Genomic DNA, 25,971 nt, shown 5'->3' with positions numbered 1-25,971 from the left:
TCTCCTGCAGTGCCTTACTGGGTTCTGATAAAGAGGTGAGCGTCAGGTGCAGTGAGCGGATTATTTTCACATTTTATAGATAAAGATTCTAAGACTGTAAATGTTTGAGTGGAGCAGGGACTTGCCTCAGATTCTGATTCCTAAGCTCAGGTTCTCTTCACCCACGACAGCTGTGTCTCGTAAAGCTTGAAGTGACTGGTTTACAGTGAGACAATTACAGAAGAATAAAGCCTGGAACTCGACTCAGTACTCTGCCCATCCAAGTATTGTATAATTCATACAAGGGAAACACTAATGTTGCATTTATTTTGACAAATAACATTTTGAATTGAAAATACACCTGGGAGTTTAGCAAATTGAGCTTTAGTTAATTCTTCAGGGAAACATGAAACTTTCCTTTGAGAGCTGAGATCAGGGCATTGAAGGACCTGGAGTTTTTAAAGTACATTCACAATTATATGTGAATGATTACACATGATAACTGCAACAACAGATACTTTTAACTGGCTGTATATGTTATATGAGGTTATCTTCCTTGAGTATAACTAATTTATGGACATTTATTCCATAAGATTCATAGTAATATATTTTGGGGGTCATAACAGGTGGAACAGGTTGTATTCTTTTCATGCTTAAATAAATGTGTCTTTCTAAAATTATTATCTGCATTAGGGAAATGCAAACCAAAGCCACAGTGAGGTACTACTTCATACCCATTACGTTGGCTGTTAAAAAAAATAAAAATAGCAAGTGTGTTGTTTGTTGAGGATGTGGAGATATTGGACCTCTTGTGTATTGCTGGTGGGAGTTTAGATCAGTCACTGTGGCAAACAGTATGGTGGTTCCTCAAAAAGTTCAACAGAATTATCACATGAGCCAGCAAATCCATTCTAGGTACATACACAGAAGAATTGAAAGCAGGGACTCAAAGAGGTACTTGTACATCAGTGTTCCTAGCAGCATTAGTCACAATAACCAAAAGGTATAATCAACCCGTGTGTCCTTGAACAGGTGATTAGATAAACATAATGTGGTTTATCCCCACAATGGGACATGACCCAGCTTTAAAATGGAATGAAATTCTGATACATGCTACAACATGGATGGACCTTGAAAATATTCTAAATAAAATAAGCCAGACATAATAGGACAAATATTGTATGTTTCACCTATAGGAGATATCTAAAATAAACAAATTCATAGAGACAAAGTAGAAGAGTGGTTACCAGGGACTGAGGAGAGGAGGAATGTGGAGTTACTGTTGAATGGGTACAGAATTTCTGTTTGGGATCATGAAAATGTTCTGGAAATGGAGAGTGGTGATGGTTGTACAACACTGTGAATGTAGTTAATGCCGATGAATTCTATAGTTAAAAATGGTTGGAAATGATGATTTTATGTTACATGTGTTTTACTGCAAAATTCTTATCCAAGAAAGAAATTAAAATGTAAATCATAGAGTGATTTTCTGAGGAGCTTAGGACATACTATGTTGGAAATATAAGTTGTTCTGTTGTTTTGTGTTATCTTTCATGAATATTATGATTTTCATTGAACCTTAAATTTAAAGGGAGTTTACTCTCTTAGAGGAAAACATAGGCAGAACACTCTATGACATAAATCACAGCAAGACCCTTTTTGACCCAATGCCTAGAGAAATGGAAATAAAAACAAAAATAAAAAAATGGGATGTAATTAAACTTAAAAGCTTTTACACAGCAAAGGAAAACATAAAGAAGACGAAAAGACAACCCTCAGAATGGGAGAAAATATTTGCAAACGAAGCAACTGACAAAGGATTAATCTCCAAAATATACAAGCAGCTCATGCAGCTCAATATCAAAAAAACAAACAGCCCAATCCAAAAATGGGCAGAAGACCTAAACAGACATTTCTCCAAAGAAGATATACAGATTGCCAACAAACACATGAAAGGATGCTCAACATCACTAATCATTAGAGAAATGCAAATCAAAACCACAATGAGGGATCACCTCACACCAGTCAGAATGGCCATCATCAAAAAATCTAGAAACAATAAATGCTGGAGAGGGTGTGGAGAAAAGGGAACCCTCTTGCACTGTCGGTGGGAATGTAAATTGATACAGCCACTGTGGAGAACAATATGGAGGTTACTTAAAATACTAAAAATAGAACTACCATACAACACAGCAATCCCACTACTGGGCATATACCCTGAGAAAACCATAATTCAAAAAGAGTCATGTACCACAATGTTCATTGCAGCTCTATTTACAACAGCCAGGACATGGAAGCAACCTAAGTGTCCATCAACAGATGAATGGATAAAGAAGATGTGGCACATATATACAGTGGAATATTACTCAGCCATAAAAAGAAATGAAATTGAGTTATTTGTAGTGAGGTGGATGGACCTAGGGTCTGTCATACAGAGTAAGTGAGAAAGAGAAAAACAAATACCGTATGCTAACACATATGTATGTAATCAAAAAAAAAAATAGTACTGAAGAACCTAGGGGCAGGACAGGAATAAAGACACAGATGTAGAGAATGGACTTGAGGACGTGGGGTGGGGGGAAGGGTAAGCTGGGACGAAGTGAGAGAGTGGCATGGACATATATACACTACCAAATGTAAAACAGATAGCTAGTGGGAAGCAGCCGCATAGCACAGGGAGATCAGCTCAGTGCTTTGTGACCACCTAGAGGGGTGGGATAGGGAGGGTGGGAGGGAGATGCAAGAGGGAGGGGATATGGGGATATATGTATACATATAGCTGATTCACTTCGTTATATAGCAGCAACTAATACAACATTGTAAAGCAATTATACTCCAATAAAGATGTTAAAAAAAAACAAAAAACAAAAAGATAAAGTGAGTTTATTGCTTTTTTGAAATTCTTATGGAGATAATTGTAGGTTCACATGCAGTTTTTTTTTTTTTTAAAGATTTTTTTTTTTAAAGTTTTATTTATTGATTGATTGCTTGATTGCTATGTTGGGTCTTCGTTTCTGTGCTAGGGCTTTCTCTAGTTGCGGCAAGCGGGGGCCACTCTTCATCGCGGTGCGTGGGCCTCTCACTATCGTGGCCTCTCTCGTTGCGGAGCATAGGCTCCAGACGCGCAGGCTCAGTAGTTGTGGCTCACGGGTCTAGTTGCTCTGCGGCATGTGGGATCTTCCCAGACGAGGGCGCGAACCCATGTCCCCTGCATTAGCAGGCAGATTCCCAACCACTGCGCCACCAGGGAAGCCCCACGTGCAGTTTTAAGAAATAATGTATACTGCGTATACTTTACCCAGTTTCTTCCAATAGTAACATTTTGAAAAACTATAGTATATCACAACTAGGATATTGGCATTGATAAAAATCCACTAGTCTTATTAAAATTCCACGGTTTCACGTGTACTCATTTGTAGGGATCTTTGTGTGTAGGTGTGTGCATATGTGCAGTGGACTCTCTGTATCTGTGGGTTCCACATCCGCAGGTTCAGCCAACCTCGGATTGTGTATCATGTTTATCTGAGGTTGATTTAACCCGTACGTGCGGATCCTGCAGATACAGAGGGGAAGGGCAACGTTGGGACATGAGCAAACATGCATTTTGGTATCCTCATGGGATCCTAGAACCAATCCCCCTTGGATACTGAGGGAGGATTGTTCTTAGTTGTATGCAATTTTATAACATGTATTTAGGTTCATGTATTTACCATCAGTGTCAGGACCAGTTCCACTGCCACAAGGATCCCTAGTGAGACCGTTTCAGGGGCACACCCACCTCCCTCCAGCACCAGCCTTCCCCTCTTACCCACCTCATTCCTACCACCCCTCCCTCAGTCCCTAACTCTGGCTGGCGCTAATCTGTTCTCTGCCTCCATAATTTTGTCATTTCAAAAATGTTGTATAAATGACATAATTTATAAATGGTACGTAACTTTTTTAGGATTGGCTTTTTTCACTCACATAATTCCTTAGAGATTAATCCAAGCCCTTGCTTGTATCCGTAGTTCATTTTTGTTTGTTTTAAGTTGCAGAGTGGAATTCCATTGTATGTAGATTTAACAGTTCATCTCTTGAACATCTGGTCTTTTTCCAGGTTTTGGCTATTATGAATAAAGCTGCTATAAATAAACATAAGTACTGGTTTCTTGTGTAAACATAATTTTTCATTTTTCTGCAGTAAACATACATGGATGCAATTTCTGAGTCATATTGTAATTGCATGTTTAGTTTTATAAGAAACTGCCAAACTGTTTGCTGGAGTGGCTGTGTCATTTTACATTCCTACCAGCCATTCACGAGGGATCCATTTTCTCTGCATTGTAATCAGCATTTGGTGTTTTCTCTATCATTTCTTTTAGCCATTCTCATAGGTATGTATTAATATTATGATTTTAATTTGGATTTCTCTGGCCAATGATGTTGAACATCTTTTTTTATGTACTTATTTGCTGTCTGTATACCCTCTCTGATGAAATGTCTACTCAAGGCTTTTGTACATTTTCTAATTTGTTTTATTACTATTGAATCTGAGAGTTCTTTACTTACTGTAAATACTAGTCCTTTGTTGTATGTGTGATTTTGCTAATATTTTCTCCTGCTCTGTAGCTTTTTATCCTCTTTCCATGGATGTTCACAGAGCAATAGTTTTTTTTTTAATATATATATACATCTTTATTGGAGTATAATTCCTTCACAATGCTGTGCTAGTTTCTGTTGTACAATGAAGTGAATCATCCGTATGCATACATATATCCCCATATCCCCTCCCTCTTGAGCCTCCCTCCCAGCCTCCATATCCCACCCCTCTAAGTGGTCACAAAGCACCTAGCTGACCTCCCTGTGCTATGCAGCTGCTTCCCACTAGCTATCGATTTTACATTTGGTAGTGTATATATGTCCATGCCACTCTCTCACTGCGTCCCAGCTTCCCCTTCCCCTTCCCTGTGTCCTCAAGTCCATTCTCTTTGTCTGCATCTTTAATACTGCCCTGCCACTAGGTTCGTCAGTACCATTTTTTTTTCAATTCCACATATATGCGTTAGTGTACGGTATTTGTTTTTCTCTTTCTGACTTACTTCACTCTGTATGACAGACTCTAGGTCCATCCACCTCTCTACAAATAACTCAGTTTTGTTTCTTTTTATGGCTGAGTAACATTCCATTGTATATATGTGCCACATCTTCTTTATACGATCATCTGTGGATGGACATTTAGTTACGACAAAGGAGGCAAGAACATACACTGGAGAAAAGATACCCTCTTCAATAAGTGGTGCTGGGAAAACTGGACAGCTACGTGTAAAAGAATGAAATTAGAACACTACCTAGGACTGTATACAAAAATAAACTCCAGATGGACTAAAGACCTAAATGGAAGACCGGACACTATGAAACTCTTGGAGGAAAACATAGGAAAAACACTCTTGGGCATAAACCACAGCAAGATCTTTTTTGACCCACCTCCTAGAGTAATGAAAATAAAAACAAAAATAAACAAATGGAACCTAATTAAACTTAAAAGCTTTTGCACAGCAAAGGAAACCATAAATAAGATGAAAAGACAACCCTCAGAATGAGAGAAAATATTTGCAAATGAAACAACGGACAAAGGATTAATCTCCAAAATATACAAACAACTCATGGAGCTCAATATCAAAAAAAAAGCAATAGTTTTTCATTTTGATGAAGTCATTTTTTTTTCTTTTATGGGTCATGCTTTAGTGTCAAGTCCAATAACTGTTTAGTCCTAGATCCCAGTGATTTTTTTCTGTTTGTTTTTTTCCTGCAAGTTTTATAGTTTTGCATTTTATACTTGAGTTCATGATTCATTCTGGCTTCATTTTTTTTATAAGGTGTGAGGTTTAGGTCGAGTTTTTTTCTTAGTTTTTGGGTTTTGCCTATAATGTTCAATTGCTCCAACACTATTTCTTGAAAGGCTATCCCTTCCTTCACTGAATTGCTCTTGCACCTTTGTCAAAAGCCAGTTGAGTATATTTGTGCGGGTCTGTTTTTGGATTCTGCCTTCTGATCCATAGAATTGTCTATACATCCACCAACACCAGTGCACAGTTTTCTAGAAAAGATTACATACAGCCGTATACTAAGCCTCCATATAATTGGATTGATTTCTCATTTTTATTTCTCTTTGTCATGATTATTTTAGCTATTCTGGGGTCTTTTTTCTTTCCATATAAACTTTAGACAAAGCTTCTCTATGTCTATAAAAGACCTGACCAAGATTTTAATAGGAATTGAGTTAAGCCTATAGATCAGTTTGGGCAGAATTAACATCTTTACTATGTTGAGTCTTCCAGTCTATGAAGGCAGTATGTATTTCCATTTATTTTGATCATCTTTGATATCTTCATCAGTATTTTGTCATTTTCAACATATAGATTTTGCACATACTTTCTTAATTATTTAATTTGCAGTAGTTTTAAATGGCATTGTTTTTGTTTCCACATGTTCCTTGTTAGTATATTGAAATGTGATTGGTCATTGTGGCTTGACCTTGTTTTCTGCAAAATTGCTGAAGTCACTTATTGGTTCTGGGAGTTTTTTGTAGAGTCCTTGGAATCTTCCATATGTAATACAGTCATAACATATTTAAATAGAGGTGATTTTATCTCTTCTTTTCCAATCTGTATGCTGTTTATTTCTTTTTCCTGCCTTAATGCAGTGGCTAAAACTTCCAATACTATGTCAGTTAGAGAGTGGTGAAGGCAGATATCCTTGCCTTGTTCTGATCTGAGGGGAAAGCAGTCAGTATTTAAGTAGGATATTTAAGTATGATATTAGCTGTAGATTTTTTTCTAGGTGCTCTTTATCAGGTGGAGGTAATTTCCCTTTATCCCTAACTTGCAGAGAGTCATTATCATAAATGTATGTTGGATTTTGTTAAATGATTTTTCTGTATCAATTGATATAATCATGTGATGTTTTTCTTCTTTAGCTTTTTCATGCATTGTATTACATTGACTGATTTTAGAATGTTGAACCAAGCTTGCACAATTGGTCATGGTGTATAATTCTGTTTATACATTGTTGGATTCAATTTACTACTGTTTTGTCGATGACTTTTGCATTTATATTCATGAGGGGTACTGGTCTGAAGTTTTATTATTTTGTGTTTTCTTGTTTTGGTTTTGGTATTATAAAATGAGTTGAGACTTCTTTGTGTTTCTGTTTTCTAGAAAAGATTGTGAAGGTTGGTTATAGTAAGTCTTTAAATGTTTGGTATAATTCTCCAAGGAATCTATCTGGATTTGGTGATTTCTTTTTTAGTAGTTTTAGATTATGAACTGAATTCCTTTGATGGTTATAAGGCTATTCATATTATTTGTCCCCTCTTAGTTGCTTTGTTCGCTTGTGGCTTTCGAGGAATTGGTCCTTTTTTTCCAAGCTCTCAAATTTTTTAGCATAAAATTTTTCATTGTATTCTTTTATTATGTTTTTAACAGTTGCAGAATCTGTAATGATATTCCTTGTTTCATTTCCAAAATTGGTGATGTGCATCCTCTCTTTATCTTTGTCAGCCTTGTTAAAGCTTTTTAAGTGTTGTTGATTTTTTTTTCCCCCGAAGAACAAGCTTTCTGTTTCACTGTTTCTCTATTTCTGCTTTGGGTTTATTTTGCTCATCTTTTTCTAGTTTCTCATGTGGGAACTTAGATTACTGATTTGAGACCTTTCCTCATTTCTAGTGAGGAAATAGAAATTTCTCTCTGAGCATGGCTTTAACTGCATCCGTGTATTTTAAGTTTTCATTTTTATTCATTCTGATATTTTTTAAAATTTCTTTGAGACTTGCTCTTTGACACATGGATTACTTAAAAGTCTGTATTTTTAAAAATTTATTTATTTTATTTATTTATTTTTGACTGCGTTGGGTCTTTGTTGCTGCGCACAGACTTTCTCTAGTTGCAGTGAGCAGGGGCTACTCTTTGTTGTGGTGAGCGGGCTTCTCATTGTGGTGGCTTCTCTTGTTGCAGAGCATGGGCTCTAGGCACACGGGCTTCAGTAGTTGTGGCTCGCGGTCTCTAGAGCACAGGCTCGGTAGTTGTGGTGCACGGGCTTAGTTGCTCTGCGGCATGTGGGATCTTCCTGGAGCAGGGCTCGAACCTGTGTCCCCTGCATTGGCAGGCCGATTCTTAACCACTGTGCCACCAGGGAAGCCCTAGAAGTCTGCATTTTAATATTGACATATTTAGAAATTTTGTTAGCTTTCTATTACTAATTTCTAGTTTGATTCCATATGGTCAGAGAACACATTATGTATGAGTTCAATACTTTTAATTTTGTTGAGGTTTGTTTTATGGCTTAGGAGCTGGTGAGTCTTGGTGAAGGTTCACTGGGTGTTTGGAGAAAAAACTGTGTACTCTGCTATTGTTGGGTGTAGTGGTCTCACATGTCAATGTGGTTCAGTTAGTTGACTGTGTTGTTCAGATCTTCTATAACTTTGCTGATTTTCTGTCTAGTCATTTTATCAGTTTTTAAGGGCAGGATATTGAAGTCTTCAACCATAATGTGGATTTCTGTATTTTTCTTTACAGTAACATCAGTTTCCATTTCATGTATTCAGGCTCATGTTTTCAAGCTCTATTTGTTAAGTACAGATATAGGATTAGGGTTGTTGTCTTCCTATCAGATTGGTCTTTGTACCATTGTGTTATGTCTCTCTTTTTCTCTAGTAATAGTCCTTGTTCTGACGACTACTTTATCTGATATCAATATAGCCACACCTGTTTTTTAAAATTAATGTTTGCATGCTGTACTTTTTCTACTGAATTTGAAGTGGGTTTCTTGCAAAGGGCATTTAGTTGGGCCATGTATTCATTCACTCTGCCAATCTCTGTCTTTTACTTGGTGTATTGGACCGTGTATACTTGAGATACTTGCTGAAATGTTAGTGTATAAATTGGCCATTTCATTATTTGTTTTCTGTTTGTTTCCTCTAGTTCTTGTTCTTCTGTTTGTCTTTTCTTGCCTTTCTGTGTATTACTCAAATAGTTTTGAGTTTTTCTTGATTTATTTATAATTTTTTTATTGTGATAAAATGTATATAACATTCACCATTTTAACCACTTTTAAGTGTATACAGTTCAGTGGCATTAAGTACATTCATATTGTTGTGGAACCATCATCACTGTCTTGTCCAGAACTTTCATTATCCCAAACTGAAATTCTGTGTCTGTTAAACTCTCCCTTCCTCTCTGCTTCCAATCCCTGGTAACACTATTCTTTCTCTCTCTGTGAATTTGCTTGTTCTAGGAACCTCATATAAGTGGAATCATGCGATATGTGTCATTTTGTGTCTGGCTTATTTCACGTAACATAATGTCTTCTGGGTGTACCCATGTTATAGCATGCATCAGGATTTCATAAGGCTGAATAATATTCCATTCTATGTATACCACATTTGTTTATTCATTCATTTTTTTTTTTTTTTTTTTAGAAAGAGATTAGAAGTGGTCCCTGATCAGATTCAGGGCCAGTTGCTTCTCGGAATGTTTGGTGATATTCTTTTTAAAGTTTAATTTTTATTTATTTATTTATTTATGGCTGTGTTGGGTCTTCGTTTCTGTGCGAGGGCTTTCTCTAGTTGTGGCAAGTGGGGGCCACTCTTCATCGCGGTGTGCAGGCCCCTCACCATCGTGGCCTCTCCTGTTGCGGAGCACAGGCTCCAGACGCGCAGACTCAGCAATTGTGGCTCACGGGCCCAGTCGCTCCGCGGCATGTGGGATCTTCCCAGACCAGGGCTTGAACCCCTGTCCCCTGCATTGGCAGGCAGACTCCCAACCACCGCGCCACCAGGGAAGCCCTATTCATTCATTTTTAATAAATCTGTGGGTTATTTCCACCTTTTGGCTTTTGTGAGTAATGCTGCTGTGAACATAGGTGTATAAATATCTCTTTGAGTCCCTGCTTTCAATTCTTTTGGGTATATACTTAAAATAGAATGACTGGATCACATGGTAATTCAATCTTTAAGTTTTTGAGGAACCACCATACTGTTTTCCACAGTGGCTGCACCATTTTATGTTATTTTGTTTCCAACTTTATTGAGATATAATTACATATAACATTGTGTAAATTTAAGTTCTACAATGGGTTGATTCGATACACTTATATATTACAGAATGGTTACAAGCATAACATTAACTGACACTTCTATCTTGTCACATTATTACCATTTCTTTTTTGTGGTAAGAACATTTAAGATCTACTCTCTTAGCAACTTTCAAATATGCAACACAGTATTATTGACAATAATAATCATACTGTACATTAGATGCCCAGAACTTACTCATCTTTTAAGTGGGGGTTTGGTCTCTTTGACCAACATCTCCCCATTTCCCCCACCCTTCAGCCCCTGGCAACTACTAATCTACTCTCTGTTTCTATGAGTTCAGTTATTTTAGATTCCACATATACGTGATATCATGTAGTATTTGTCTTTCTCTGTCTGACTTATTTCACTTAGCACAATGTCCTCAAGGTCCATCCATGTTTTTACTAGTGGCAAGATTATCTTCTTTCTCATGATTGAATAATATTCCATTTGTGTGTGTGTGTATCCATTCATCCATTGATGGACACTTAGGTAGTTTCCATATTATGATTATTGTGAATTATGCTGCAGTGAACTTGGGAGTGCAGATATCTCTTTGCGATCCTGCTTTCATTTCTTTGGATATATATCCAGAAGTGGGACTCCTGGATCATGTGGAAGTTCTGTGTTTAATATTTTCAAGAATCTCCATACTGCTTCCATAACAACTGCATCAATTTACATTTCCATCAACAGTGCACAAAGGTTCCCTTTTCTCCATATCCTCACCAACACTTATCTCTTGTATTTTCATGATTGCCATTCTAACAGATTTGAGGTGGTATCTCATTGTGGTTTTATTTGCATTTCCCTGATGATTAGTGATGTTGAGCACCTTTTTCATGTGCCTGTTGACCATGTGTATGTCTTCTTTGGAAAAATGTATATTCAGTTCTTCTGCCCATTTTTAATCAAATTTCTTGGTTTTTCGCTATTGAGTCCCACCAACCATGCACAACAGTTCCAATTTCTCCACATTATCGCCAGCACTTGTCATTTTCTGGGGTTTTGTTTTGCTTTCTTTTGTTTATAATGGCCATCCTAATGGATGTGAAGTGATATCTCACTGTGGCTTTTACTTGCATTTCCCTAATGATTAGTAATGTTGATCATCTTTTTATGTGCTTACTGTCCATTTGTATATATACTTTGGAGAAATGTCTGTTCAAGTCCTTGACCATTTTTTAATTGGGTTGTTAGTTTTTTGTCATTGTTGAGTTGTGGGAGTTCTTTCCATGTTCCAAATATAAATCCCTTATCAGATATAAGTTTTTAAAATATTTTCTCTAGTGGTTTTGAGTATATCTTTTTGCATAGTTTTCATAGTGGCTGCTCTGTGTATTACAGCATACATACATTTCTTATCACAGTGTATTAATACCAACATTTATCACATTAAGTAAAATTTGGAAACCATAGCCATTAGATCCCTTTACCTTCCAAACTTTTAGATATCATTGTCTTAAGTACGGATTGCATTCTGTTTTTTTAATCATCAAATATATTTTATGAAACTCTTTAAATTAAAAGATTGCATATACCTGTCTTTCTGTTCGTTTCCTTGTTCCTTTCATTATGTTCCATGAGTCTTTTTTTTTTTTTTTTTTTTAATTTCCTTTCCATTCAAAGAACTTCCTTTAGTTAGTCTTTAAGATTAGGTTTGCCAGTGACATATTCTTTTTTTATTTTTTATTTTTTTAATAAATTTATTTATTTATTTATTTTATTTTTGGCTGTGTTGGGTCTTCGTTTCTGTGCAAGGGCTTTCCCTAGTTGTGGCAAGCGGGGGCCACTCTTCATCGCGGTGCGCAGGACTCTCACTGTCGCGGCCTCTCTTGTTGCGGAGCACAAGCTCCAGATGCGCAGGCTCAGTAGTTGTGGCTCACGGACCTAGTTGCTCCGCGACATGTGGGATCTTCCCAGACCAGGGCTCGAACCCGTGTCCTCTGCATTGGCAGGCAGATTCTCAACCACTGCACCACCAGGGAAGCCTGACATATTCTTTTAATTTTTCTTTGTGTAAGAATGTTTTCATTTCTTCTTCATTCCTGAAGGATCATTTTGATGAATATTAAACTTGCAACTGACAGTTATTTTCTTTTGTCATTTGAAAAATGCCTTACCACTTCCTTCTGGCCTCCAGAGTTTGAAGTGAGAAGTCTTCTGTTACCCACATTGGTGTTCCTCCATAGAAATGCTTGTTTCTCTTTGGCTGCTTTCAGATATTTTCTTTGTCTTTTATTTTCACAAGTTTTATTATAATGTGTTGGTGTCTACTTCTTTGGGTTTATCCTGTTTGGATTTCCCTCACCTCCTTGAGTCTGCAGATGTGTGTATTTTACCAAATTTGAGAAGCGTTCAGCCACTATTTCTTTGAATATTCTCTCAGGCCCACTTTTTCTTTTTCTGGGACTCCAATGAAGTGAAATTTGGATCTTTTGTTATTGCCTTGCACACCCCTGAACTTCCTATTTATTTTTAAAATATTCTGTTTTCTCCCTGTCGTTCAGATGGGGTGAATTCAATGATATGTCCTTTGTCTGCTCCACCCCTCTTTTCAGTCCACCCACCAAGTTGTTTTCTTCTACTATTTCTGTTATTGTATTTTTCAATTCTATTAATTTCCGTTTGGTCCTTTATTATAACTTCTGTTTCTCTGCTGAAGTTTCTTTTGTTTCATATGTTCCAAAAGAATTTGCAGTTGATTGTTGAAACGTTGATCTGATGGCTGTTTAAAATTCTTGTTAGATAATTCAACCATCTGATTCATCTCAGTATTGCCATCAGTTGGTTATTGTTACTTAAGTTGTGACTTCTCTTGAATTTTGGTATGACAGGTGGTTTTTTATTGTATCCTGGACATTTTGTCCGTTAAATTAGGAAACTTTGGATCCTATTTAAGTATTTCATTGTAGCAGTAGTCACACTGCTGGCCTACTTATCTGGGCCATGGTTCCAATGGCAATTGAGTTTTCAGTGCCTTTCCATTTTTATTTCGGTTGGCTGGGTTTTTTCACCAGTCCGTGCTGGCACCACCTGAGGGAGCAGAATGGGCTTTTGATGGCCATGCCTCTGGATGCCTCTCAGTGAGAGAAGAGTGTCTCAAGTCTGTATGGACAACGAGGCTTTCTTGGCCTACTACTTGTCAGGTATAGGAGTTTTAATGAAGGGACACTTGAAAAATGGTATCTGAGAAAAAGATACAAAATTGGTAAAGAGGTATACAAGATATATTCCCAAGAGTGGGGTTGCTGGATCATATGGCAACTCTATTTTTATTTTTTTGAGGAACCTCCGTACTGTTCTCCATAGTGGCTGCACCAATTTACATTCCCACCAACAATGTAGGAGGATTCCCTTTTCTCCACACCCTCTCCAGCATTTGTTATTTGTAGACTTTTTAAATGATGGCCATTCTGACCAATGTGAGGTGGTACCTCATTGTAGTTTTGATTTGCATTTTTCTAATAATTAGTGATGATGAGCATCTTTTCATGTGTCTGTTGGCCATCTGTATTATGTCTTCTTTGGAGAATGTATTACTGAATCACTTTGCTGTGCAGCAGAAACTATACAACATCGTATAGTTGTATGTTATATAGTTGTATGTTGTAATACAGCATTGTAAATCAGCTATACTTCAATAAAATAACTTTTAAAAAAGGAGGTATACAGGAAAAGGTCATAGAACTGTGCTGAAGACACAGCATTTTCTAGAGATGACCCTACATACTCTCCATCTGTGATGGAGGTAAAGGAAATAAGAAGAGGCTCCCTGTCTTTCTGTTCACTGCCTTTGCCTCTGGAACTGAGCATATCACCTAATTACCATAAAAATTAGCATCATTGCCTTCTATTTTAGCAGACATTTGATTGGGGTGGCATTGGCCATGGTAAGTAAGTACATAATTTACTTCTACTGAATCTGCTGCCCAGCGTGAACCATGAGGGAACTGTAGAAATTAAGTTACAGCAAATTGCATTATTTGGGCACTCGACAGTTGCAGCATGGTTCCACGTAGATTAGCCAGGCTTGCCCCCGAGACATATTTCCCTTGCTGGGTCTTCTTTTAAAGGCACCGTAAGCAATGTAGGAACGAATGATAAAAGTTAGTTCAACTACAGTTGCTAACCCTTTAGATTTTTCTCCAAAAGTTGCCATTCAGGATGTTTTCTGAGTGTGAATTCTTGTATGTTTACCCCTCAGAAGGGTGAATAAGGCATGCATGAGAGATGAAAATACTTGTGAATAGCGCGTTCTCAGCAGCTCATCACGTATGCTGGCTTAGGAGCAAAGACAGTTATGAATTGGTAACAATAAATTATATACCAGCTTCTCATGTCTTACTGTTGCTGGAATTTAATCAAGATGTTTTAGTATCGACCCTCCATGTCAGAGACTTCAAGGTAACATGATATCAGCCACATCTACTCAACATACTTAAGTGGGAGAGTCGGACTGAAGCATTTAATATCTTGGAAGACAACTAAAGCCTAGTTTGTGATCGAAACATAACTGTATTATATATTTTTTAATCCCCGGTTACTGCAGATAATGGTGTGTATTGACATTGCAAAATATTGTAATTAAAGAATAGGCTTAAAAAAAAAAAAAGAATAGGCTTAGTATAGAACTTTAAACTGCACTACTTTTTGTTTTCCATTATTGAAATAGCTTTAGGGTGGCCATTTCTTTTCAGACTATTAGCAAATGCAGCCAGCCTTTGTGACCAAGAGCTCAGTTTTGTCACTTCATTATCATTATTATTGACAAGAGAAAGAGGTTGGTTGTATGTTGATTTCAAGGCAAATTTACATTTTTTAAATTGTTATCTCTCTGCCATTGGACAAGTTGACACAAAATAAGCTATTCAACATTTAAAAAGACTTTAAATAGATCAATTTCAGAAAATTTAACTGGGGCTTTGGGATTTCAGATTATTTGCTTAAGTATAGCTGTAATTCTCAGCAGCTATAGAGGGTGATTTTTAATTGTTACGGAGTAAAAGATAATTTTGGAATGTTTTGGAATTTGCTTGAAGAGGTTTTATTTTAGGGGAAACCCTCTCCTCTAATCGCCATGACTCACGCTTCCTCCTTAAACTCCTTGAGGGCAGGCACCTTATCGTCTCCATCTCTCTGTTGATGCTGCAAAACCCACACCACCCCTATTTATGTGTAATGACCGGACTTTGATTATATATACAAAATAGTAGATACAACAATAGGCTCTAGGGCTTCCCTGGTGGCGCGGTGGTTGGGAGTCCGCCTGCCAATGCAGGGGACATGGGTTCGAGCCTTGGTCCGGGAGGATCCCGCATGCCGCGGAGCGGCTGGGCCTGTGAGCCGCAGTTACTGAGCCTGCGCGTCTGGAGCCTGTGCTCCACAACAAGAGAGGCCGCGATAGTGAGAGGCCCGCACACTGCGATGAAGAGGGGCCCCCACTTGCCACAACTGGAGGGAGCCCTGGCGCAGAAATGAAGACCCAACACAGCAATAAATAAATAAAATTTAAAACAAAAAAAAAAATAAATAAAAAAAAATAAAAAAAATAGGCTCTACCATCTCTTATGGTTTTGGACCATCCAAATTTCAAGCCAGTGCTTCTTAAATAATCACTTTTTAAAAAAAAAACAGTGATTAAATTCAAAGTAACTTAAATATAGATGCATTACGTTGTACCATTACAATGCCAGGTAGTAAAGCTCCTTGAGGGCAGGAATTTTTCTTTTTTCTTTACAGCCCCATTCCCAGTACCTGGAACAGTATCTGGCACATAGTAGCCCCTCAATCTTTGTTGAATGCATGAATGTATTTTTAAGACACTGTGAAAAATAGCCAGTTAGGCTGCCTTTGTATGGGAAGAAAACCCCAGTTTTCATGTCAGGAAATCTAAATTATTGTCCCATCTCTGCTACTAAACTGCTGTGTGATCTCAGTTATGACACCTAACCTCTGTGCCTTTCTTATCTATGAAATGAAGAAATTAGATTTTATGAATGATAAAGTCCAGTCCATGTTTAAAAGTGCATAATTCACTGATTGATGATTCTCAGCATGCATTGGGAAGTGGTGCTTGGAAACAAATTTACAATTTGTGGCCATGGAACCAGTGTTGCCAACTGGCATATCTGGGGGTTGGAACTAAGACTTGGGTCCCTGGCTATTAAAATTTTGGCTCTAACAATTGAACTAATCATCAGCTAGCTAAATAAATAAATAAATAAATAAATAAATAAAGGAAAGAAGGAAGAAAGAGAAAAAGAAAGAAAGGAAGGAAGAAAGAATGGAAGAAAGGAAGAAAGGAAGAAAGAAAGAGAAAGAAAGAAGGAAGGAAAGAAAGAAAGAAAAGGAAAGAAGGAAAGAAAAGACAGAAAAGTCAAAAGCTTTTCTATACTCTGGCATGGAAAAGTGATTTTTAAGAATAAGGAAAACTAAATCTAACACAGAAGAGTAAAATGTCACACAGTGATAAAAAAGAACTAGATTTAAATCCTAACTCCAATATTTTCTGTGACCTTGGCCAAGTAATTTAATTTCTCTGCCTCTATTTTGGCATCTATAAAAATGAAATAATGATAATATCGAAATGAAGTCATTTATTTATAGTTTCTGGGACAATCTAGGCTTTGAAATCCTTACAGTCAGCCTGATATAAAGGAATTAGGTAGGTGGATGGAAATGAATTTGACGAAAGGTAAATCTGTATATTTGGCTTGAGGCAGACACCAAGAGGTGAAATAGTGGTTGAGTGCATGGCTGAGATCAGACTGTCTAGGTCTGATATAAATAAAGCTGGTACCTTCACTCACCAGCATTAATAAGTTGGTCATTTTCTTACCATCTCTGCATCTCAGTTTTCTCATCTGTAAAATGGCGCTAATAACAGTACCTCCCTCATAGGGTTATTGCGAATTTTCAATGAAACAATCCATGTAATGTGCTTAGAACAATGCCTGGTGTATAGCCAGCACTCAGTAAATGAGGCTGTTCTTATTATGTTCCATTAAGTTCATCCAGAGGTGGGGAAATTGAAAGGGATGTAGAAGCTTGCCAGCCCAGTGAACAAAGAGAAAGCAATGGGGATTCAGTAGGACCAAAGAGATTATCATAGTCTAGTGGGTTTGGGGAGGGGAGTTGTTGTTTTTTTAGAAAACTATTTATAAACATATTAAGTTTTGAGATTTTAGGAAAGAAAGGCTGTGTAAATCCAAGACGTTGGGAGTTCCCACTTAAGTCATTGACAGTAAATATCACAGTCTCCTATTTATTCTTGGGTGGTGAAACTTCTTTTAAGAAATCTGCCATAGGGAAAAGGTCTTTTAGTCTTCAGCCACGTGGGTTAAAAGGTATCACTAAATCGTGCTCCAACAGTTGTAAGTAGTCAGTCTTTTTATAACAGGGCAACAGCTGAGGTATCAGTGAGTCATTACGTACCCTGTGTCTACCAGGGAGCCCAAATCATTCTGTCTGTAGAGAAGTGAGTCAAGTTGGGGTCAGTATCTGTACATTTCAGCACAGAGGGTCCTCTAACCAAACTCTTGAAGCTGCAAAGCTGCCACAGATAAACTGAGATATGAGGACAGGATGGAAAGAATACAGGTCAAATTAAAAAAGACAATAAAATAGAGGCTAAGTTTCCAACTAGCACTACACATCTTAAAGTGCATTTCTTTGTGGTGAGCTTTAAAGAGACATGAAATAAGCCTGTGTGTTTCATGACTGTGAAACCTTTTTCAATTGATTGGGAAAATTTGGGTATGTCTGAGCACACATTACCTCATTTTTTTAAAAATTGTGTGCAAAAACAAACAACCTGATTAAAAAATGGGTAGAAGGAATGAACAGACATTTTTCCAAAGATGGCATGCAGATGGCCAACAGGCACAGGAAAAGATACTCAACATCACTAATCATCAGGAAAATGCAAATCAAAACCACAATGTGATAGCACCTCACACCTGTCAGAATGGCTATCATCAAAAAGAACACAAATAACAAATGATGGTGAGGATGTGGAGAAAAAGAAATCCTTGTACACTGTTGCTGGGAATGTAAATTGGTGCAGCCACTGTGGAAAACAGTGTGGAGGTTTCTCAAAAGACTAAAAATAGAACTACCATATGACCCAGCAATTCAATTCCTGGGTATATATCAAAAAAAAAAAACCCAAAAACGCTAATTCAAAAAAGTTACATGCACCCCAGTGTTCATAGCAGCATTATTTGCAGTAGCCAAGATATAGAAGCAACCTAGGTGTCCATCAGCAGATGAATGGATAAAGAAGATGTGGTATATGGGTGTATATGTGCATATATATAATATATATATATATGCACATATACAAAGTGGAATACTACTCAGCCATAAAAAATGAAATCTTGCCATTTGCAGCAACATGGATGGGCTTGGAGGGCATTATGCTAAGTGAAATAAGTCAGAGAAAGACAAATACTGTATGATATCACTTATATATGAAATCTTAAAAATACAACAAACTAGTGAATATAACAAAAAAGAAACAGATTCACAGATACAGAGAACAAACTAGTGGTTAGCAGTGGGGAGAGGGAAGTGGGGAGGGGAAATAGAGGGGTGAGGGATTAAGAGGTAGAAACTTAGGTATAAAATAAGCTACAAGGATAGATTGTACAACATGCGGAGGATAACAAATATTTTACAATAACTATAAATGGAGTATAACCTTTAAAAATTGTGTATCACTGTATTGTATACCTGTAACTTACATAGTATTGTGCAGCAACTATACTTCAACTAAAAAAAAAATGTGAACTTGTTCAGAAATAGGTTAAGACTCATTATATCAAGTGGATTGGGGTAGAAGGGCCTTCTTAACAGAGAGTAATAGAAAGATTTCTCCCTTAGAAGCGTTGTTTCTTACACATTAAGGTCATCTAGACAGTATGAAGTGCATCTTTAAAATGTAAATATCCCTTGAAAGTGTCAGGTGTCTACATTGTTTACACTTCAAAGTAAATCACTTTTATCACTGACTTTTCTCTCTTCCCTGGTTGAGGATTTGACCTTTAAGGCAATGAAGTTTCAAATGGAAGATAGAAATTAAATTAAATTAGAAATTAAATTAAACACTGAGGGACTTCAGAGATAAGTTGGCTTGAGGTAGGACCTTTGATTAAATGTTCAAGTAGTCAGCTGGTAAAGAAGAAGACATTGAGGCATTTGAGAAGAACAGAGGCTAGATTAATTTAGTTCACATTTACACCAGGATTTTCAGAAGTAGGTGGTCCAGTTCCAAAATTCTATATACAGTGCTTAAACTGTAATTTAATAAGGCTTGAAGCTCTTGCTACAGTCTGTGCCAGTTCATTACAACAGGGTGAATGTTAATGACTACGTAATTAGCAGGGCTCAGGGCAAAAATGAAAGGGCAGGCACTTTGTTCAAAAAGCAGGACAGAGGGTTGTTACATGTACACAAATCTAAAACCATTTCTTTTCTTCCACCATCTCTCTCTCAACTAGTAGCATTTTTTATCGGCTATTTAATGTAGTTCCAGGTAAAGAAAAGCAAAAGTTTCAATTACTAGCATGAATTTAACCATTCATCTTTATATTGTGCAATACAAATATAAGAATATCTAACTCTCGAGCAGAATCACCAAAATCATGCAATTTGTATGTCATAGATCATGCATACATACGTCATTCTTACCAGAACAGTGGAAACACTACACAAAACTTAGTCTACCATTTTTATTTCACTTATTGATACGTGTACCAACATGTACCAGTAGCCTCCCTTTGGCTTTCTGATGAGTGAAGGAGAAAAAGAACTCTGATTGCCCTTCCTTTCTCTTCCTTTTTATGTATCATCTTCGGCATAAGCAGCTGGCTAATACAATGGAAAACATGCAAGAAATAAAGGATATGATAGGGTTTCTTGGTCATCTGTGTTTCTTAGAACACCAACGTCTTCTTACAAAGTTGGAACCAAATTCTGGTTCCCATGGAAAGCATGGCCTCTTGGAACTGTCAGCCATAGACATAGCATACTCAGCAAATCTCACTGACCTCCCAGGAATCGTGGGTCTACCAGAATTCACATTCACGCATGTTATATGCAGATGAGGCAGCAAGGGATGTCTGGGGACAGGCATATTATTCAGGTACCCCCGATCACACACGTGCGCCATTATCCTGTTGGACTGTACCCACAGAACACTGACTCAAATATAAAAGCATTGAACAGCACAGGGCTGTTCTGTGCATGGAGCCCCATGGAGCTGCCCAGGTGGGCACGCCCATGCATCCAGCCCTGCTTTGAAGTTTCTTACACACAAATGAGGAATCAATCAGCAAAGAGGTTTGCAAAGGAAGTGGCAACTGTCTAGTCTTCCTTTTTTTGCTTTTTATTTGATCTAAGGCTGCCTCAGGCATATGGGAAGTAGCAGAATAATTGCAGACCTTGTTGTGAAATTGATTCTTACTCTAAGACCTGCAGGGATGAGAGCATCAGGAGGCTGGTCGCTAGTTTAACTTTTGGTCTTCAAACAAACACAGTGTGTTATGGACCATAAATGTGAGTAACATTTTACGAGAAAACTTGAGATTTCAAAAACTGATGCTGCTTATTTGGTAAAAGAGGTAATTGGGTTAAAAAAAAAATAAAAGAAAAATTAAGAGAAACTATTTGAGTGGAAGGACAACTATACTGAAAGTTAGGAGGCCTATGGGCTAGCTCTGGCTTTGTTATCTACTAACTGTGACCTCAGATAAAACAGGTCACCTCACTAGTACTCATTAACCTCATCTATAAAACAGGGTTTGACCTTACGGGGTTTCTATTTTAAACTGTGTTTAGTTGAAGAGGCGTTTATAAATCAACAAACTCATTTTAAAGATACAATTGTAGACTTCAAAGAATTCTTTCTAGAATTTCCAGATCTCCCCTCTGTGCTTCCTCAGCTGTGCATGAGGACCTGTGGTTGAATGATCATCTCTCCCACATTTCTGCATCTTCTTTATCCCGAAGGACAATTAATCATTGCTAAAAATCAAGGGGAATTTGAGAGAAGTCGAGTGACTTTTTAGGTCTGTGGATTTATTCCAGTTCTGTTTTTATTTTTACTTTAGATCTTTCAGCTTGTGCCCCAACCAAAATTTACCTTGCTCCCTGAAAGTTCTGCTTTATGACTTACTGAGTAGCATTATTAATATTTCATCCGGTGATTATTTTCACTGTATTTTAGAAAGGACTGCCAAAATGTAGAGCATGGTTTTTATTACGTCTTGCAGAAAATTGATTTTTTCACACAAAGGTAGACTTAATCTTTTTTTTTAATCTTAATTTAATTTAATTTTTAACATCTTTATTGGAGTATAATTGCTTTGCAATGGTGTGTTAGTTTCTGCTTTATAGCAAAGTGAGTCAGCTATACATATATGTATATCCCCATATCCCCTCCCTCTTGCGTCTCCCTCCCACCCTCCCTATCCCACCCCTCTAGGTGGTCACAAAGCACAGAGCTGATCTCCCTGTGCTATACGGCTGCTTCCCACTAGCTATTTTACATTTGGTAGTGTATATATGTCCATGCCATTCTCTCACTTCATCCCAGCGTACCCTTCCCCCTTCCCGTGTCCTCAAGTCCATTCTCTATGTCTGCTAGACTTAATCTTATAGTCAACAGAGAAATAAATATTTGAAAATAAAAGCAGGAAACAGAAGGGAATTAAAATGTGCTGAGTTCTGTTATGTACCAGTTACTGTGTTTTACATGTATTATTGCGTTTAATATCCACATAATCATCTGTAGTAGGTAATAATAAGAATACTACCAGTTTTCCATGGGAGGCCAGAAAGTCTTCTGGGAGCTTCCATTCCAATATTATATGTCCAACCTCCTGCATGAGAAGCCCACTTGGTACTGACCTCTCAAAGTCAATATGGCCAAATTAAGCTCATCCTTTTTCCCCAGAAGTCTTCTCTAGCCACAGGCTTTCTCATCTAAGTGATAGATAGTAATGTCCTCTTCCAGTTGTGTGGGCTAGAAACCTAGAGGTCATCCTTGCCTCCCTCATTCCTTACCCCCTCCACCCACTCCATCAGGAAATCCTGTTGACTCTCCTTCAAAAGATACCCAGCCTGGATCTGATGCCTCCTCACCAGCACTACGTGAGTCTGAGCCAACATCTCCTCTCGCCAAGAAGGCGAGCTTTCCACCTGCCTCCATCCTGGCCTCCCCTGTGGTCTCTTCCCAACCAGCAGCCAGGATGAGGCTACTGAAACAGAAGCTGTGTCAATTCTGAGCTCAAGCTCCTGTGGTGGCCCCCATTTCACTGAGTAAAAGCCGAAAAGCCTTGAGCTGCCCTGGATCCGTCCTTCCCTCCACCTCCCCACGGTACCACTCACTGCCCCTCCATTTCTCTGCTACTAATCCTGTACTAGCCAGCGCTACTCCATCCCCACTGACCCCCTAGCAATTCCAGGAACAGCCCCTGGGAACACTCCTGCCTCAGGGCCCTAACCTTGGCCATTCCCTCTGCCTGGAACACGCTTGTCGTGCACATGACTAACCCCCTCACATCTTTCAAGATTTTGGTTACATGTCACTTTCTTAGTGAGCTCCCCTTACCGCCCCACAGCCAACGATGGCCATGGATGAGGAGTCAATGACACACAATGGACAGAGGGCACCTCTGAAGGTTGGGGAAGGTGGTGGAAGGCTGGGCAGATCCTACAGGACAGGGCTAAGCAGACACCCCAAAGTAGTGACTCTAGCACAACCCAGTGCGGTAGGGAAGAGCGCACTATTGAAGCAGACTACTTAAGTTCAGATTCCTGTGTGTGTGTGTGTGTCAGGGTGTTTTGTTTTGTTTGTTGTTTTTTGGGTTTTGTTTATTTTTTTGTTTGTATTTTTGTTTTATACCTTTCCTTCGCTCTCATTCTTTCGCAGATATAGAGACTAAATATTGTTACTCGGTGATAGAAAAAGGGCAGGAAGAAAAAGTTTAAAAGGGACTGTTGGGGTGAGGGAAGGGAAAAAAATACCCAAGAATCAGGAATTCTGTATTCTAATCTCAGTTCTGTCACCAAACAAATGCCTTGGGCAAGTCATTCCTTAGTTTCAGTTCCCTCATCTCTAGAATAAGGAAATTAGGCAAGAATCAGTAAGTTTCCCAAACCCGCTTGATCAGGAGAATGAACCTGGGAGCGTTTGCAAAATGCAGATTACCCTGAATCTACCCATGAATAGTCTGATTTAATAGGTCTTGCATGAAATTCTATAGTTTGTATTTTTCACGAACTTTCCAGACAATTGTGATGATCAACCACACTTGGGAACTGCTAGATTAGATGACATTTAAGACACCTCCCACTGTTTAAGATATTCGTTTACCTAGATGTTATTTAATTCAGAAAACATCCCAATTGTAATAAAATTGATTTTTATTGTATATGTGGGTGTCTCTGTCAAAAACTGCATAATATTTTCATTTTTTTCTATGGAAAATTAAGAACAATATCTAGCACAAAATAGATTCTCAATACTTATAAATGAATAAATGGTCAGTTCCAAATGTTTAGAAAGTAAACATTTTTTAGTATCTCCTTGAGTAACCTATTTCTCATATATGTAGGGAAAAATTCAGAGTTTGTCTAGTGTCCTTCAATATTAAGAATATTTAACACAATAATCATACATAAACCAGAGCTCATAATGATAATTATACCTGAAAGTTTTTGATAATGGAGAACCATTTTTATCTTTTATAACATAGGTAAATGAGATACACGTGAAAATATAATATTCCCAAGGTGCTTTATGTGCTATGAAAATACATGATATTTTTGTGCTACTGTTGTTCTAGCTTTTTACCACCCACAGCGTCCTAATTCTTAACCTGTCAACTTTGCCAGCCTCAAATTATTGCTGGAACAACTTCTGCAGAGAATTGTATTAACCCCGAATTTTTTGAATGACCAGTGTTCTTTTTGGAAACAAATACAGTGTTGCGGGTTTTGAAAGGGGTTGAACTTTGAGGCAGAGAATCTGAGATGTCATTCTGTCTTTGTGTCTCTTAATAAAATTAGGCAAGCCCTGTCACCTCTTCTGGCCTCTGATTCCTCTTCTGTGAAATGATTTCTCCATTTATTCAAGCACTATCATTCTTGTAAATAATTAGGAGGTAAGAAATTACTCACCCCCAGATTCAATTCTGAATATCCCTCCACCTCTGCCTAATACTTAGATCGACTATTTTTCTCATTCCCTCTGATGCTATTTGAATGTGCTACCGAGGGCCACAAAATCATATTGCTTAGAAGCAAACAGAAACAGAATTCTGTTGATACCTTCATTTTTCAACACCAGTCATTTGTGCATGTAACACAAGTCCTTGTCTCCGTGACCTTTCAGAAAGGAAAATGACAGCTCAGCATAAAGCATGTGATGTGGTCATACTAGGTACCCCCCTCCTTAAGTCTGGGCCCAATTAGAAGTTCCATTTTATCGCTTTCATGAGAAAGTATTGTTACTAATTGGGGGTAATGCTTTGGTTTAGGCATCAGCCAGCACCTAGTAATGCCCTTGGAAAGATTCTGCCATAATTGGTGTCATCCTGTGATATCAAAAGAACTACCCTAGAAAGAATATTTTTTAACCCCTTTTTTTAGTCACAGCTGCTTAGTTGCAGTGTTGTTAAAACAAATAATGCACAGGAAGTGAACACAGTCTTGTGTGTGTAATATGTCTTACAAAATCACATGATCAATGCTTGCATTTTATTGCTTTTTAAAGAGGATATAAATGTTAATAGTAGAAAAGTAGACTGTAGAATAGCAAGCCTATTTATTACGGTGATACTGTTTTTTATTTGTATAGTTGATTTTCTTTTCTGAAAAGCATAAAAATAAAGTGTAACATCGTGCAAGAGCCCTGCCACACGAATTTTCTGTGACACGCTCTTCTCACATCACTGAATTTAATGGCTGCCCGGGTGGTTCTTAGGCAATCTTCTTAAGTATCTTTTTGTTGCCGGGTAGTTACTGCATCTAATTATTGCATTCCGTTGTGTTTCAGAACAGTTGAGCATCACATACCAAGAGGGACATCGGGTTAAAAAAAAAAAAGAAAACTGCAACGTTTGGATCTTTTCCTGCTTTAGAAGCAAGAGGAATGGAAAATTGATAATCAAAGGTAAAACTGTCTCCTTTTCCCTTAAATCACATATCCCTACAGCTTCCTTTTCAGTCACCCTATGTAAAGCAACTTTTTTTTTTTTCTTTTTTGATTGCATGGTGGAGTTTAATGAAAGTATTTCTGGCTTGTAATTCCAGGCATATTAATAGGCTGCTGACATATTCAAGTCTGTGTTGTTTTAACTCATTAGTTGCCTGTTCAGAATCGACCAGATGTGTTTTATATGTTTCATCTTTATTCTTGGTGTTGATCTGCAGCGGCAGAGCGGGCGGATGCCATTTTCGTAAATCTGCGGGCTGAAATGTTGTGCTTTAGGTTCAGGCATGGAATTGTGGGAGTAGATGACATAGTATCAGCTTCTTTTTTCTTGGAGTGTTGGACAGGTTTGAATTTATCACCAGAGACGTGATCAGCTTGATCTGTGTGAGGTAAGAAAGGCAATGGAAACACTTGAGGCAATGCTATGATCTCTGCTCCTTTCATTTTATTGTGTAGTTTATGGAAAGAAAAAAGAAAGGTCTCGACAATGGAAAAATCAAAAATACTACATATGTGGTGTCACCTCTAAAGGGGATTGATACTGCTGAATATACTAACAATTGATCGTGTTTGTTTTGGTTGCTTGCCTGGGACAACTACTTGGGCATGATCCTTTATTGGGGAGCTGATCCTGAGCATTGGGGAGAGTGAATGGGGG

At 37.8% G+C, this 25,971-nt stretch overlaps 1 protein-coding gene across 6 annotated transcripts in view; it reads left to right on the top strand.

The window, feature by feature from the left end:
- Positions 1 to 25,971, top strand: part of DLGAP1 (DLG associated protein 1) — an 850,590-nt gene that overhangs the window by 270,400 nt on the left and 554,219 nt on the right. For 5 of the 6 annotated variants that reach the window (XM_082418629.1, XM_082418618.1, XM_082418637.1 and 2 more), the window contains one exon: positions 25,155 to 25,271. The gene's annotated coding sequence lies outside the window, so the exon portion shown is untranslated. The remainder of the gene's footprint in view (positions 1 to 25,154; positions 25,272 to 25,971) is intronic. The other variant, XM_082418633.1, reaches the window with a different exon arrangement.

Source organism: Balaenoptera physalus (genome assembly GCF_965194825.1).
Source record: "Balaenoptera physalus genome assembly, chromosome: 12".
Taxonomy (NCBI): Eukaryota; Metazoa; Chordata; class Mammalia; order Artiodactyla; family Balaenopteridae; genus Balaenoptera; species Balaenoptera physalus.
Note: the sequence above shows the minus strand (reverse complement) of the source record. Positions and strands in the feature narration are given on the sequence as shown.